Raw genomic sequence first — 14,496 nt, 5'->3', positions numbered from 1 at the left:
TGTACCAACTGAACATTCTGGTAACCCTACCAATACCCTAGTAGCTCGGTCATAAAGTGCCTTTGAGAAAACTTTATGAAAATAAACAAAATATTTTATTTTCCCTTCAAGACCTACACCTGTCACTGTTTGAGCTGTTATGAAATCCATGTATGATCTCCCTCCTGTGTTTGAGACCTTCTTTTTAACATTCGCTGACCTCATCATCAAAATTCATTGTTTTTTCACAAAACAGCATTCTACAGCAGTTTCGTAGCGCGCTACGAAACTGCTGTAGATGTCAAAACAGAACCTATGTATCCTTGAAGCGTTCTCTGCTTAGATTCATGATTTCTTCAGACATTTGTACAGCTATTAGGAACCTAAATGGTTTTAAAAAGATGAAGCTTACTTCTGTCATTACATATCACAGCAAACTTGATTAGCATCAAACCAATAAAAAGCTTCATAAATCCCAACTGGAACATAAAGTCACTGTAGTATTCCTTGCTGTCTTCAAATCTTCAAATGAGGTGGTTTTTTTCAAAGTACAGATCTTAAAGTTGGAAGAATTCAACACTTGGACATTAAGCTCCTTAGGATTATCAGACCAAACTATCTCACCCTTCTGTACCAATTTGACTGGGTCTACATATATCAACTTCGGCTTGTCTGTCAGAATCAGCTGCATCTTTTTGTTGTAAAGTTTCCGAATTTTCTTAACCAATGAAACCATCACAATGAACTCCCCTGGATCTAGAAATTTCTCCCATTTAGAGTCAAAAGCATCGATAGTAGAAAATTTAGCCTTGTGCTCCTTATTCTCTACTGCCACTGATGATGAGGCCAACTCTTTCTCTTTGGGAGGTGCTTCATCATTAGTAGAACCACATCCAGCATGTGAAAGAAGCCACCCAGCATCTTCAGCTTCATCTTCCTTGTCAACAGTTAATGGTGGGGCTAACTTTGGAGCCAGCATACCCCTAACATTATCCCAGTCAACTCCCTTGAAGAAAGGATGGCTCTTGAGAGAAGCATACCCTTCAGGGCCAGAAGCCAATCTTTTAGATGGGTCCATATCCAGCAAACAATCAATAAGGTGCCGTGCTTCAGAAGAAAAATATTCAGGAAATTTGAAATCTCTATCCATGATCCTTTGGAATGTGAGCCACTCACTGCCATCTTTAAAGGGTGATATGTCAGACAGCATCTGATACAAAGTGCAACCCAGTGCCCATAGATCGTTTCCAATTGTTGGAGGTGCATGCTTAAGGACCTCTGGCGGAACATAGGCAGCTGTACCAACAAATGTGCAGGCCTTCTCATTTGACGTAGTCGGAATAATTGAAATTGAGGTGTTTTCCATTGGTTTTACACTGCCAAAATCTGCTAGTTTCACATGTCCATCTGCAGTAAGAAGTATATTCTCTTTACATCTCGGTGTATCAATCCTACTTTGTGAAGGTACTCAAGGACATCCACAATCTCTGCAATATAGAAACGTACTTCATCCTCTGAAATACGAGATTTCTTAATAGCACGATTTGAATCCCATCCCAGGATAGGAAGCAACATTCCATGACAGTACTATGAAGATTGCAAATATGTTACAGATTGCAGATTGGTTAGCAAACAAATTTGTGAAGATGACACCCTCTCAATCAAGGAATAAGAAAGATGAAAGTTCTAAATCATATCCTAGCACGGTGACCTTCCATTCCATAAGTTGAAGTTATTCCTTCATAAATGTTGTACCTTCCCAACTTATTCCCAAGCATACCAGTGAATATGGCAGCTCAATGCAGAAATAGGGGAATGGTACAAAGGCAATGGATTTCCCCGAGACCTGTCATTCTAATTAAATGTGGCTTCATGGCTTCAACAATTTAACCATGCAAACTCTAGCCTTCTGTTCCCTTGGGAGCGTTTGGGTTCCTGCTCACTGACCAACGATCCAAATCTTTATTGTAAATGTCAGAAGCATTTCCACTGCAAACCCACCATGCGGTAGCCAATCTACAAGATCAAAATTCACAACTTCTGCACGATTCAATCCACAATTGAAACCCCCAAAAACGAGCTTTATTTTTCCATATCTGAAAGAACTCTAATCATAGGCGTTTCACAAGATCGAAGGACCTTAACAAAAACCCTCTGATCTGATTAACTTCCACAGAATGGAATGTACAGCGCGCACCTGAGCAACACCACGACAGCAGCGATTTTATGATACTCTCTTATCTGTCAAATATTCATCAATATTAACAGTTTGCCCGAAAGACGGATTCTGGAAAACCCTGAACTAATCCTTGCAAACTATAAAAGCGCCATTCTATCTCTCCTCCAAATCCAACCTTCCTTCTGTGTTTATTCAATGCGCACTCATCTTTTAACGACATCAGTCAATATCATTCCAGCCTTTGTGCCACATCTCTATCCCAGTGTCACTAACCATGGCGGCCTTGTGGCAATCAAATCTTTATAAAACTACTTGACACTTGGCATTAATCGCTGCATTTCATAAGAGCACTTTCATGTCTTCAATATGTACATTAATAATGAACCAACGTGCTTAATAATATTCACGACATTTTCATTTATATCAGTCATTTTAAAAGCCCGTGTGCCTTGAAGAAACGACTGCAATGCATTTCGCATAAGCCAGGTAGTTACAATAGCTCCAAAACATTTTTATTTCAGAGAATAATACCAAGAAGGAGGTGCTGTGTATCCCAGTCTAAGAAAAACGTGATCCCCTGCAGAAATAAACACAATGCTGCCTATTTGTAACACTGGCACAACTTGCTGAACACGCACTTCGATAATGGTGGAGGGATAATTTGAAAGTTCTACATCAACTCCAGGAAATGCGCTCCTTAACATTCCCTTTAATTGGAATCAATAGGCTGGCCCTTCCATCACCAACACAACTTTTGTCCGTTTGCCCCCACGCCAAATTTTTCCTTCATAATCATCACCCATAAAGCACAAAAAGGCCATATACACAGGGGCTATTCTAAGCTGGAATGCTACAAAGAGAAGACAGAATTGTTGACCAAAACAGCTGAAAACCTTCAGCATTCATGTTGCATTTTCCACCTTATAAGGATTAGGTTTTACATATTGATGATTGAAGGTGCAGCCAAAGTGCATATTTACCTTGTGATCATTTCTCAAATGAGTCACAAGCGCTGGAATGTCTCCAGCAACTGAGCATTCAGAATCCACGTAAGGGCAACTGTAAGGTCTGAACATACATTGTTGTTCATGCTTTAACTTGCTACAATATGGGAATATGTCGTGACAACCAAGCTTTTGATGTCTGCAAGGAAGTTCCAAAGATTCTGCAACCTTTTCAAAAGCCAAACATCCTATATTCCCCAGTTCATATCTGCTAGTGTGGCAATGGTTATGTACCTTCAACTTGCCAGAAGTAACCGTTGCTTTGCCTCTGGCAGATACAATCACATGAAAGAACTAATACACGAACAACCTTGTAAACCTTGATATCTTCAATCTCATCTGAAAAATCTGACATTAGACCTTTTAAGCAGATCAACCTCATCTACAGCAGTTGTAGCCAGTGTACAATAGGCATGCTATGATTCGGGCCTCCACTGAAAACTCGAACAAATCCCCAGTTTCGTAGCACGCTACGAAACCACTCAAACAGGTAGCGCTGCGAAACTGCTAAACAGAATTCAGGCGCTGCGAAAACACCCTGACTTTAAGCTAGACTAAAAAATTTTGACAACAGCATTTTCAGTGATAACAGGAAAGCTCAAAAGGGGACCATTTCCCTCAAGCCAAAGCAAGACCTCTGATATATTACAGTTGGTTCACTCAGGCATATCTAAGGCTGGCATTAAGAGGGAGACTACTACACCACAGACTCCTGAAGAAAAGTTCACTGGTAAGAAACCTGATGTTTCTCATTTTAGAATTTTTGGAAGCCCTGTATATTTTCATGTGCTGAAAGAGAAAAGAAATAAATTGGGTGCATCTGGAAAGAAGGGAATTTCGTGGGCTATGGTGAAAATACTAAAGGCTATAGAATCTATATAGCCAGTCAAAGGGAAGTTGTAATTAGTCATGATGTCACCTTTGATGAAGATAATGTTATGAAACCAGCTCAAGAAAAGATAGAAAAGATAGATCAACGCCTTAGAATTCAGCCTCTTCGAGGGGGCAACCTCCTTTACATTACATAAATGAACAATTCTTGGATGATACAAATGACAAAACCTCCTTTCTATATATAGGAGTCTAAGGAGTCACAATATAATCCAGCCGACCTAACAATAATAATATAAAGCCACAAAAATAACAATATGGGGGTAATAGGGGCACAACAATATAAATAAGGGGTATAACTACAATAGTAATGGGGTAATCACTAGTATTATAGGGACCCAACATGCCCCTCTCCTTCAAAAAAGTGTTGTCCTCAACGCTTGAGTAGTTCTGGATACTTCTGCATAAAATTCTCATCCTCCCATGTGGAATCTTCAGCGGATAAGTTCTTCCACTTGATAAGATACTCTGAAATTGATCGATTTCGTAGCTGTCGAGTTCTTGTTTCTGTGACTGCTTCCAGTTCCAATATAATTTTTCCTTCCTCGTCAAGTTCTGGCAATATTGTTTGAATTGGGAGCTTGTCACCTATAACCTTCTTTAAACATGAAACATGGAAAACTGGGTGCAATCGAGAAGCTGCAGGAAGCTCCAATTTGTATGCCATAGTACCAATCTTTTGCAACACCTTGTACGGACCATAATACTTTGGTGATAATTTATTATCCTTCTTAGCTTGCTTTAGGGACATTTGCTTATATGGTTGTAGCCGTAGGAATACCCAATCACCTACATCAAAACTTCTTTCACTGCGATGTTGATCTGCCTGTTGTTTCATTCTATTTTGTGCCAACACGAGGTTATCCTTTAAGAGTTGGAGGACTTGTTGTTGATGTTCGATGTGATGTTCCACTGCCTGAACCTTAGAATTTTCTCTTAAATATGATGTGATGGATGGTGGTTGATACCCATAAAGTGCCATAAATGGGGTCATTTTTGTTGCTGTATGGAAGGAAGTGTTATACCACCATTCAGCCAGAGGCAACCATTTGACCCATTGTGTCTGTTTATCAGATACAAAGCAACGAAGATATCCTTCCAAACATTTGTTTACTATCTCAGTTTTCCCATCAGATTGAGGATGATAAGATGAGCTATGAGCTAACTGAGTACCAAGACAAGAAAATAATTCTGTCCAAAAATTTCCAGTGAAAATGGGATCTCTGTCACTTACAATAATCTTTGGGTTTCCATGTAGCTTTTGAACTGTTTCCATAAATGCAGTAGAAACTGTACTGGCTTTAAATGGATGTGATAATGCACAAAAGTGTGCATACTTGGTAAGTCTGTCAACTACCACCATGATGACACTCTTTCCCTCAGACTTGGGTAAACCTGTGATAAAATCCATTGAAACCTCCTCCCAACGTTGGCTTGGAATGGATAAAGGTTGTAATAGACCTGGTGTCTTAATTGTTTCAACTTTATTTTGTTGGCAAACCAAACATTCCGCCACAAACTTTTGAATATCTGATTTAAGGCCATCCCAAAAAAATTCCTTCTTAACCCTGTGGTAAGTTTTTAAAAATCCTGAGTGCCCTCCTAAGGGAGAAGTGTGCAATTCCATAAGAATCTTTTGTTTTAGCTGGGAATTCTTACAGAGGTATAAGCGATCTTTGTACCATAACGAATCATTTTTCCAGCTAAATGTATCAGAAGTACTGGAATCTTGTTGTAGCTTTCGAATAAGTGCCCACACTTCTTCGTCATTCTTCCATTCCTCCCTTGCTTCGTTTATCCAATCTGGTTGGATAATAGAAATGGCACACAACAATGCTTCCACATCCTCATCCTTTCTTGAGAGTGCATCTGCCACCACATTTTGCTTCCCTTTTTTGTAGATGATTTCAAAGTCATAACCCAACATCTTTGTGACCCACTTTTGTTGCTCTTCAGAGGATAATCTTTGTTCTAAAAAGTATTTAAGGCTATCATGATCCGTTTTTACCTTGAAGTGTCTTCCCATTAGGTAGGGTCGCCATTTCTTAAGTGCATGGAGTATTGCCAACATTTCCTTCTCATAAATAGCTTTGCTTAAAAACTTTCCCTTGATTGGACGACTTTCAAAAGCAATGGGTCTTTCATCTTGCATTAGAACAGCACCAATTCCATTTCCTGAAGCATCACATTCCACAATAAAGGTTTTTGTGAAGTCCGGTGTAGCTAAGACCGGTGCTTGGCACATTGCCTCTTTAAGATGTTCAAAGGCCTTTGTTGCTTCCGGAGTCCATGAAAATGAATCTTTCTTCAATAATGTTGTTAGAGGTGCTGCTATTCTCCCATAATTCTTAACAAACTTGCGATAATACCCTGTCAACCCAAGAAATCCTCGCAGATGCTTTATGGATGTGGGGATTTTCCATTCCTTAATGGCTTTAATTTTGCTAGGGTCTACCTTAACTCCTTCATGAGATACAATATGACCCAAATATTCCACCTCCTGGACTCCAAAGAAACATTTGGATCTTTTTGCATATAATTGTTTCTCCTCCAATAGTTGTAGCACCCTGTCAACATGTTCAACATGATCCTTCCAAGACTTGCTGTAGATTAGTATATCATCAAAAAATACTAACACAAATTTTCTAAGGAATGGTTTGAAAATTGAATTCATCAAACCTTGAAATGTTGAAGGTGCATTGGTAAGGCCAAAAGGCATGACCAAAAATTCATAATGACCCTCATGAGTTCTAAATGCCGTTTTCGGAATGTCTTCAATCTTCATTCTGATTTGATGATATCCCGAACGAAGATCCAACTTGGTGAAGTAAATTGATCCATGCAATTCATCCAGTAATTCATCAATAACAGGAATGGGGAACTTATCTTTAATAGTGAGCTTGTTGAGCTCCCTATAATCTGGACACATGCGCCATGATCCATCCTTCTTGTGCACCAATACTACTGGAGCTGAGAAAGAACTTTGACTCGGTTGAATTATACCAGCCTCTAGCATTTCTGCAACCATACGTTCAATTTCACTTTTTTGGACATAGGGATATCTGTACGGCCTGATGTTTGGAGGAACACTTCCTGGAATCAGATGAATAGCATGATCATGATCACGCATAGGTGGGAGACCTTTGGGAGTCTCAAATACCTTGGAATGATTGTCCAGGACTTTTTGGAGATCTGGAGAAATAGATGATTCCAATGTGGAAACATCTAGCGAACATAATTGTGCAATTACACCTCTTTGCTCCTTTTTAAGAAGCTTTGTCATGCCATTAGAGCTGATTATCTTTCCTGGTTTCCCTGCAATACCCCTTAATTCAACTTCCTTTCCTTCCATAGAAAATTTGATGAAAAGTTCTTGAAAATTAAAAGCTATTGTACCCAAGGATTGTAGCCATTGGACTCCTAGTACAACATCAGCACCTCCCATTGGAATGGAAAGCATTGGGCTAGTCAATACATATTCTCCCATGGATAGCTTGATATTATGGCACTTTCCAGAGCAATTTATTGTTCCTCCATTTGCAATCATCACTTGACACTCTGGTGCTGGATATAGGAAGCAATTCAATTCTTTTGCTACCCTACAATGAATAAAATTGTGGGTGCTTCCTGAATCAATCAACACTATTACCTTTTTCTTCTTGATTTGTCCTTCTATCTTGATGGTTTGAGGAGTGGTAATTCCCGCCAATGCATTACAAGATATGGTCGGATTTATTTTTTCTTCATCTAGGCTTTGTTCCTGGAGTATATCTTCTTCTTTTGACCTTTCTTGCTCCTTTTCTTCTTCCTCTTCACAATCTATGTAGAATAATTTCTTCTCAGCACACTTATGACCTTTAGTGTATTTGCTATCACAACTGTAACAAAGCCCTTTTGCTCTTTTTTCTTCCAATTTTTGTGGTGTCAACCTTATAGGTTGTGGAAGACTAGGGGCAACAACACTTCCATCTTTATAGTTGTGAGTGGTATGCTTCCTGGTTGCCATAATTTTGCTTTCCATTTTTCTTGCTAACCTGAATGCCTTCTCTAATGAATCAGGTTCCCAAAGGCGAACATCATGTTGGATATTATCCTTTAAAGACCCTATGAACACATCAATCCTATGCTCCTCTGGAATATCTTTTACCCTTATGTTCAATTTTTGGAACTCCTCAATGTGCTCCATTACTGAACCCTTTTGTTTGAGACTTATCAATTGGCTAAAAAAAGTGTTGCTTTTTGTATCTTCATAATGTGCTATCAATTCTTCCGTAAAAATTGCCCAAGTGATAAATTGTTTACGAGAGCAAAGCCATTGATACCATACAAACTGATTTGGTTCCAAATATACAGTTTCCATACGTACCTTTTGTGTGTTTTGCACATTATTGAGATCGAAGAATTGCTCCATCTGTAATATCCATGTGGCGGGATCCTTGCCATCAAACTTCCTCATATCGATTTTTGGAATATGGTGATTCTTCGATCCAACATTAGTGTCTATGGAATCATGATTAACATTTCTTTTGTTCTCATCATGAGTTTCCTTTACTACCTTTTCACCATTAGTGACCCTTTCTTGTAGCAACTTCTTCAATTCTTCCATGTCTGTCTTCAAATCTATCTTCAAATTTGCCATCGAGTCCTCCATCTTAGCTTCCATGCCCTTTATCTTAGATTCCACGCCATTTACCTTAGATTCCATGCCATTTACCTTAGATTCCAAGCCACTTATCTTAGCTTTTGTTAGCTTTTATGAGCGTGACATTTGTTGCACTTGTTCTTGTAATTTTGATATATCATGTAGCATTTCTTCCTCTTCTTCATGAGTCATGCTAGAGCTTTCAGGTTCCTTACTAGGTGTTTGCATTTTCTTTCCTCGGGGCATCAGTTACCGATAATAATGCTTTACTATGCCCTTTGAATTCCGTTAAACCAAGCTTACACAAAAATTTAAAAAAAAACTACACACCTTTTTTCACTTTATAGAAGCTTGATATTGAATCTGATGTATCTCTGTAATTTCGGATCATCCAATTCTAAAATTGCTACCTGTAGTAGCCTTCTATGTCCTCTTTCCAATGCCACAAGTCTGAGCCAAATTGGATTCTCCAAGGAAGAGTTATGTGAAATCTCCCACAGTGACTTGCTTTTAGACTGGTTCAGTAGAGCGAACTTGTACGACGTGCCACGAGTCACTGTTTCAACCTTTGAATCTGAAACACACACACAAGAAACTACATTCCGTCCTCTTTCTGTAACTTCTTACGAAATTTCAATCCGATCCTCAGAGAGAAAGTTATGACGATTTTCCCTAGGTCACCTGTTTTGAATGTAATTCAGGAGTCTGCAAAAAGACCAACTTCCTCAGATCATATCTCCGCAAATATCGCGCGAAAAGCTCTGAAATTTGGACCCAAGGTTCAGCGTGATTTCCTCTCAAATGGGTTTTTTTTTAGACTTCTGAAACGTCACAGAAACAAAGTTATAGTGAAAATTCCACGATGACCTGTTTGGAGCAGCGAAACCCTAGAATCCAAAGCTCTGATACCAAATGTTATGAAACCAGCTCAGGAAAAGATAGAAAAGATAGATCAACACCTTAGAATTCAGCCTCTTCGAGGTGGAAACCTCCTTTACATTACATAAATGAATAATTCTTGGATGATACAAATGAAAAAACCTCCTTTCTATGTATAGGAGTCTAAGGAGTCACAATATAATCCAGCCGACCTAACAATAATAATATAAAGCCACAAAAATAACAATAGAGGGATTCTATGGGACACAGAAATAACAATATGGGGGTAATAGGGGCACAACAATATAAATAAGGGGTATAACTACAATAGTAATGGGGTAATCACTATTATTATAGGGACCCAACAGATATGGCTCTTAGCAAGGTGAACAATCCTCTGACTTTGAGGAGCTCTCAAGAAGCCGACACCAGGGAACCGAAAGAAAAGAATGATGAATCAATGCCTGATGTAGAAGAACCCATGGATCCGATTGATTCTCCTCCAAATGAGCCTTCCTCTTCTAGGAAGAGGCCTTCATGGCTTAGGGGGCTACTTGATGATGCTGAAGGACATGCTGCACCCTGAGGAACCTTTCGTCAAAGTAAGAAACTTAACAGGTATCAGGGATACTTGACCATCATGAGCACGATCATACAAAATGAGCCTTCGTCATTCTCAGATGTCGTCAAGCATCAAGTATGGAAGGATGCTAAGACCGAATAATATGAGTCTATCATAAAGAATGATGTTTGGGAAGTAGTTCCCAGACCCCAGGACAAGACTGTTGTTACTTCCAAATGGCTTTACAAGATAAAGCATGTAGCAGATGGAAGCACGGAAAAGTATAAGGCTCGTTTTGTTGCTCGAGGTTTCTCCCAAAAGGAAGGTATAGACTATGATGAGATATTTGCACCTGTTGCCAGATATACGACCATCCGCTCAATCATAGCCCTTGCCGCTTCACAAGGATGGAACCTACATCAGATGGATGCCAAGACTACGTTCTTGCGTGGCTCAATCAAAGAAGAGGTCTACGTGGAGCAACTCGAAGGATTTGAGATTTATGATCGAAAATCTCATGTATGCAGGTTGAAGAAACCTCTCTATGGGCTGAAGCAAGCACCCCGAGCATGGTATGAGAGGATCGATAGCTACTTGATGAAGCTGGGATTCACTAGGAGTGAAGCCGACCCTAACCTTTACTTTAAGGTTGAAAATGACAAGCCTTTCATACCAGTGTTGTATGTGGATGACCTCTTTCTAACAGGTGCACACCCTCTCATTCTCAAATGTAAGAGGGAGTTGGCCTCTGAATTTGAAATGAAAGACCTAGGACTGATGCACTACTTCCTAGGACTTGAAGTGTGGAAAAAGCCAGGAGAAATTTTCCTATCTCAAGGAAAATATGTGGTAAAGACATTGGAAAGATTTGGTATGATGGACTGCAAGCCTGTGACTACCTCGAGGACCTTAACTTTTAGAAGTTATATGGTAGTGATGTCGGACCAGACTTGGGAAATGCCTCTGAGTTTCAAAAACTCATTCGCATTGATGTTCTTGGTGAACCTATGTCCGAACATATGTTTTGCAGTTAGCATTGTGATCTCATATTTGGTTGAGCCTCACTGGATTGATGCCAGGAATCTTCTAAGATGTCTTCAGGACACAATCTCTCATGGATTAAGATACACTGTCGGAGATCTGAGACTACTTGGATATATTGATGTTGATTGGGCAGGCAGAGTGGTGGACCATAAGAGCACTTCCGGGTATTGTTTGACCTTGGGATCTACTTCGATATCCTGGATGAGCAGGAAGCAGAAGTCGGTGGCTTTGAGCACCACCGAAGCAGGATATATTGTTGCTAGCATAACCTCGTGTGAGGCAGTCTGGTTGCAAAAGCTCTTCAGTGAGCTGTTTGGATTTACATTGGATACCACTGTGATTCTCTATAACAACCAGAGGTGGGATTTGATTATTAAGGAATCCCATGTTCGTCAATTTCTCTAGCAGAAAGACATCATCTGGGATATGGTAAGTCGATGAGCAAGGAAGCTCCATCACATTAAGATGATGTACAGCTTGATACACCTTGTCAAAGCCCCGAGGAAAGATCTAATCTGTGATTTTCCCAAACGACTTGGAGTTGGCAAGAAACCCTTGTACAAGGGTCCTGCATGTTTCATACATTGAGCTCTAGGAGCTTTGAGGGCTTGCGGTTCCTGCTGGAGAAACATATGACCATAGGGTGACTCACCCTCCCCTAGTGGTGCACACTGGAACAAGATGATTCACTCTCTTGTGGGACAAGATGATTCGCTCTCTTGTGGAACAGGATGATTCGCTCTCTTGTGTAGTAGGATGATTAGTTCTCCTGTGAGGCCTGGATTGATGTGTTCTCCATGGCAGCCTGGATTGATGTGTTCTCCATGGCAATTGTAGCAGGATTGATGTGTTCTCCTGTGAGGCCTGGATTGATGTGTTCTCCATGGCAATTTTAGCAGGATTGATGTGTTCTCCTGTGAGGACAGGATTGATTAGTTCTCCTATCGAGGCATCCTACCCATGCAGTCTGGGACTCATGGGAAGTACCTCTCATTTGATCAATGAGCAGGGAAATGAAGTTAGGGACCATAGTAGTACCGATGGACGCATCGTTGTAACTACCTTACTCCCTATGCTAGGATGACCTCCATTGATTTGGGATCAATGATACTGGTCTGGGACCAGTGGTAGGAGTTGTACCATACTATGACGCTGACTTCGGGTCGGTTGAGACTGGTCTGGGATCAGTGGTACATATTCTGAGACTGACTTTGAGTCAGTGGAGGATGATATTGGTCTGGGACCATTGGAGTTGTACTCACTATGATGCTGACTTTGGGTTGGTTGAGACTGGTCTGGGACCAGTGGTACATACTCTGAGACTGACTTTGAGTCGATATGATACATCCTCGATCATTTCTTCTTCTTCATAATTCAGACAAAAGCAGAGTAGAACAGAACAATGCAAGAGCAGAGCAGAATAGAACAAAACAGTACAGATCATTGCAGGGTAGAACAAGACAAAGCAAAACAGGCAAAATAGAGCAGAGCAGGGCAAGGGTCAGGCTGTACAAGGCAGTGCATTTGATGGATGAATAGTAACGACCGATAGACAGATTGCAGATGAAGTTCTCCATGGTTGAGAGGGAGTGTTAAAATTGGCAACCAGGGTAAAACTTCATGTGGATCATCTTATTCATGGCTAATAATATTTTTATTAGATTCCTCTCATCGAGAGGTGTAGGATTGATATAAAGATCATCCAATTCCGATAAGTATTCATGGAGATATGAATTTATTTTGATTATGGAATTATTATCAAGCCGACCTACAACTCATGTAGGCTCAGAAGCCCAACAGTCGCATCTATTCACCCACCAACGTTGTGTATAAATATAAGAGGACTTTTCCTCATTTAGACTCACTCATCTCATCACATCTCTCTCTCTCTACTGCACAGATATGAGTCTCTTCTCTACTGCGCTGAAATGGGTCTCTCTCTCTCACACATGTGAAGCCGTAAGCTGTTGAATTTGAAGCTGCAACTGCAGAAGTAAAGATTGACTTGTGTGGCCTAGAAGATCTCCTCTTTGGAACTGTACTGTAGGTTCTTATGAATCTCCTTTGAAAGCCGCAACTTTTGGTGGTGGAATGAAGTCAATCCGACGAACGGTTTGCAAGATATCGACTGCCCTAGTTTGAAGCCGGAAACTGCTGAAACTGAAGCTACAACTATAGAAGTAAAGATTGACTTGAGTGGCCTAGAATACCTCCTCTTTGGAACTGCACTGTAGGTTCATCTGAATCTACTTTGAAAGCCGCAACTTTTGGTGGTGGAATGAAGTCAATCCGACGAATGGTTTGCAAGATATCGACTGCCCTAGTTTGAAGCCGGAAACTGCTGAAATTGAAGCTGCAACTACAGAAGTAAAGATTGACTTGTGTGGCCTAGAATATCTCTTCTTTGGAACTGTGCTATAGGTTCATCTGAACCTCCTCTGGAAGCCGAAACTTTTGGTGGTGGAATGAAGTCAATCCGACGGTCGGTTTGTGAGATATCGTCTACCCTAGTTTGATAATGAAGCCGCTAATGCTAATGCTACTGATCTAGGGTTTGCTACCATAGAAAATTTTAGGGGCGAATGTTCACCCTTTGGCGAAATTAAGGGGTTTTAAATTTTTAGTTGGCGAATATTTTGTATCATAGTACATTTTTACAAATCACCTCAAATAGCCCACCTTATTTTAAGGGAGAGGGTAATAAAGGTAAATTTAGCCCTTGAAATTAGGAGTTACAACCTTCCATTTGCCCATTTTCAAGAATAGATTTTATTTAAGTGAATCCATTCACCCATTTTCAAGAATAGGTTTTATTTAAGTGAATCCTATGGGCCAAATACCATATTTATAAAAGAGGTATGGTAAATTAATAATAATATAAATAAATGAGAGGTATGATAAATAAATAAAACATTTTTTATATTTACTCCATAAGTCACCTTATATACATGCAAGGGTGTAAACAAATAAAAATATAAGTGAAGTGGAGGTATGGTAAATAAATAAAAATATAAATAAACTAGACGTATGGTAAATAAAGAGAACCTATTTTTATATTTAGTCCATAACCCTCATTCTATTTATGAAGGCTCAAGAAAGAGGTTTTATTTAAGTGAATCCTATGGGCCAAATACCATATTTGAAAAGAGGTATGGTAAATTAATAAAAATATAAATAAAAGAGAGGTATGGTAAACAAATAAAACATTTTTTTATATTTACTCCATAAGTCACCTTGTATTTACGAACACTCAAAAAATGCGTTATATTTAGGTGAAACCTATGGGCAAAATACTATGGGACAAATACCATGGACT

The 14,496-nt window shown here is 39.7% G+C and overlaps 1 pseudogene; it reads right to left on the bottom strand.

The window, feature by feature from the left end:
• Window positions 1–445: 445 nt before the first annotated feature.
• LOC149155412 (3-phosphoinositide-dependent protein kinase 2-like) lies at window positions 446–3,517 on the bottom strand (annotated as a pseudogene).
• Between the last annotated feature and the right edge of the window lie 10,979 nt (window positions 3,518–14,496).

Source organism: Pinus tabuliformis, chromosome 9, assembly GCF_031772625.1.
Source record: "Pinus tabuliformis cultivar Carrire ecotype Pingquan chromosome 9, CPIR1, whole genome shotgun sequence".
NCBI lineage: Eukaryota > Viridiplantae > Streptophyta > Pinopsida > Pinales > Pinaceae > Pinus > Pinus tabuliformis.
Note: the sequence above shows the minus strand (reverse complement) of the source record. Positions and strands in the feature narration are given on the sequence as shown.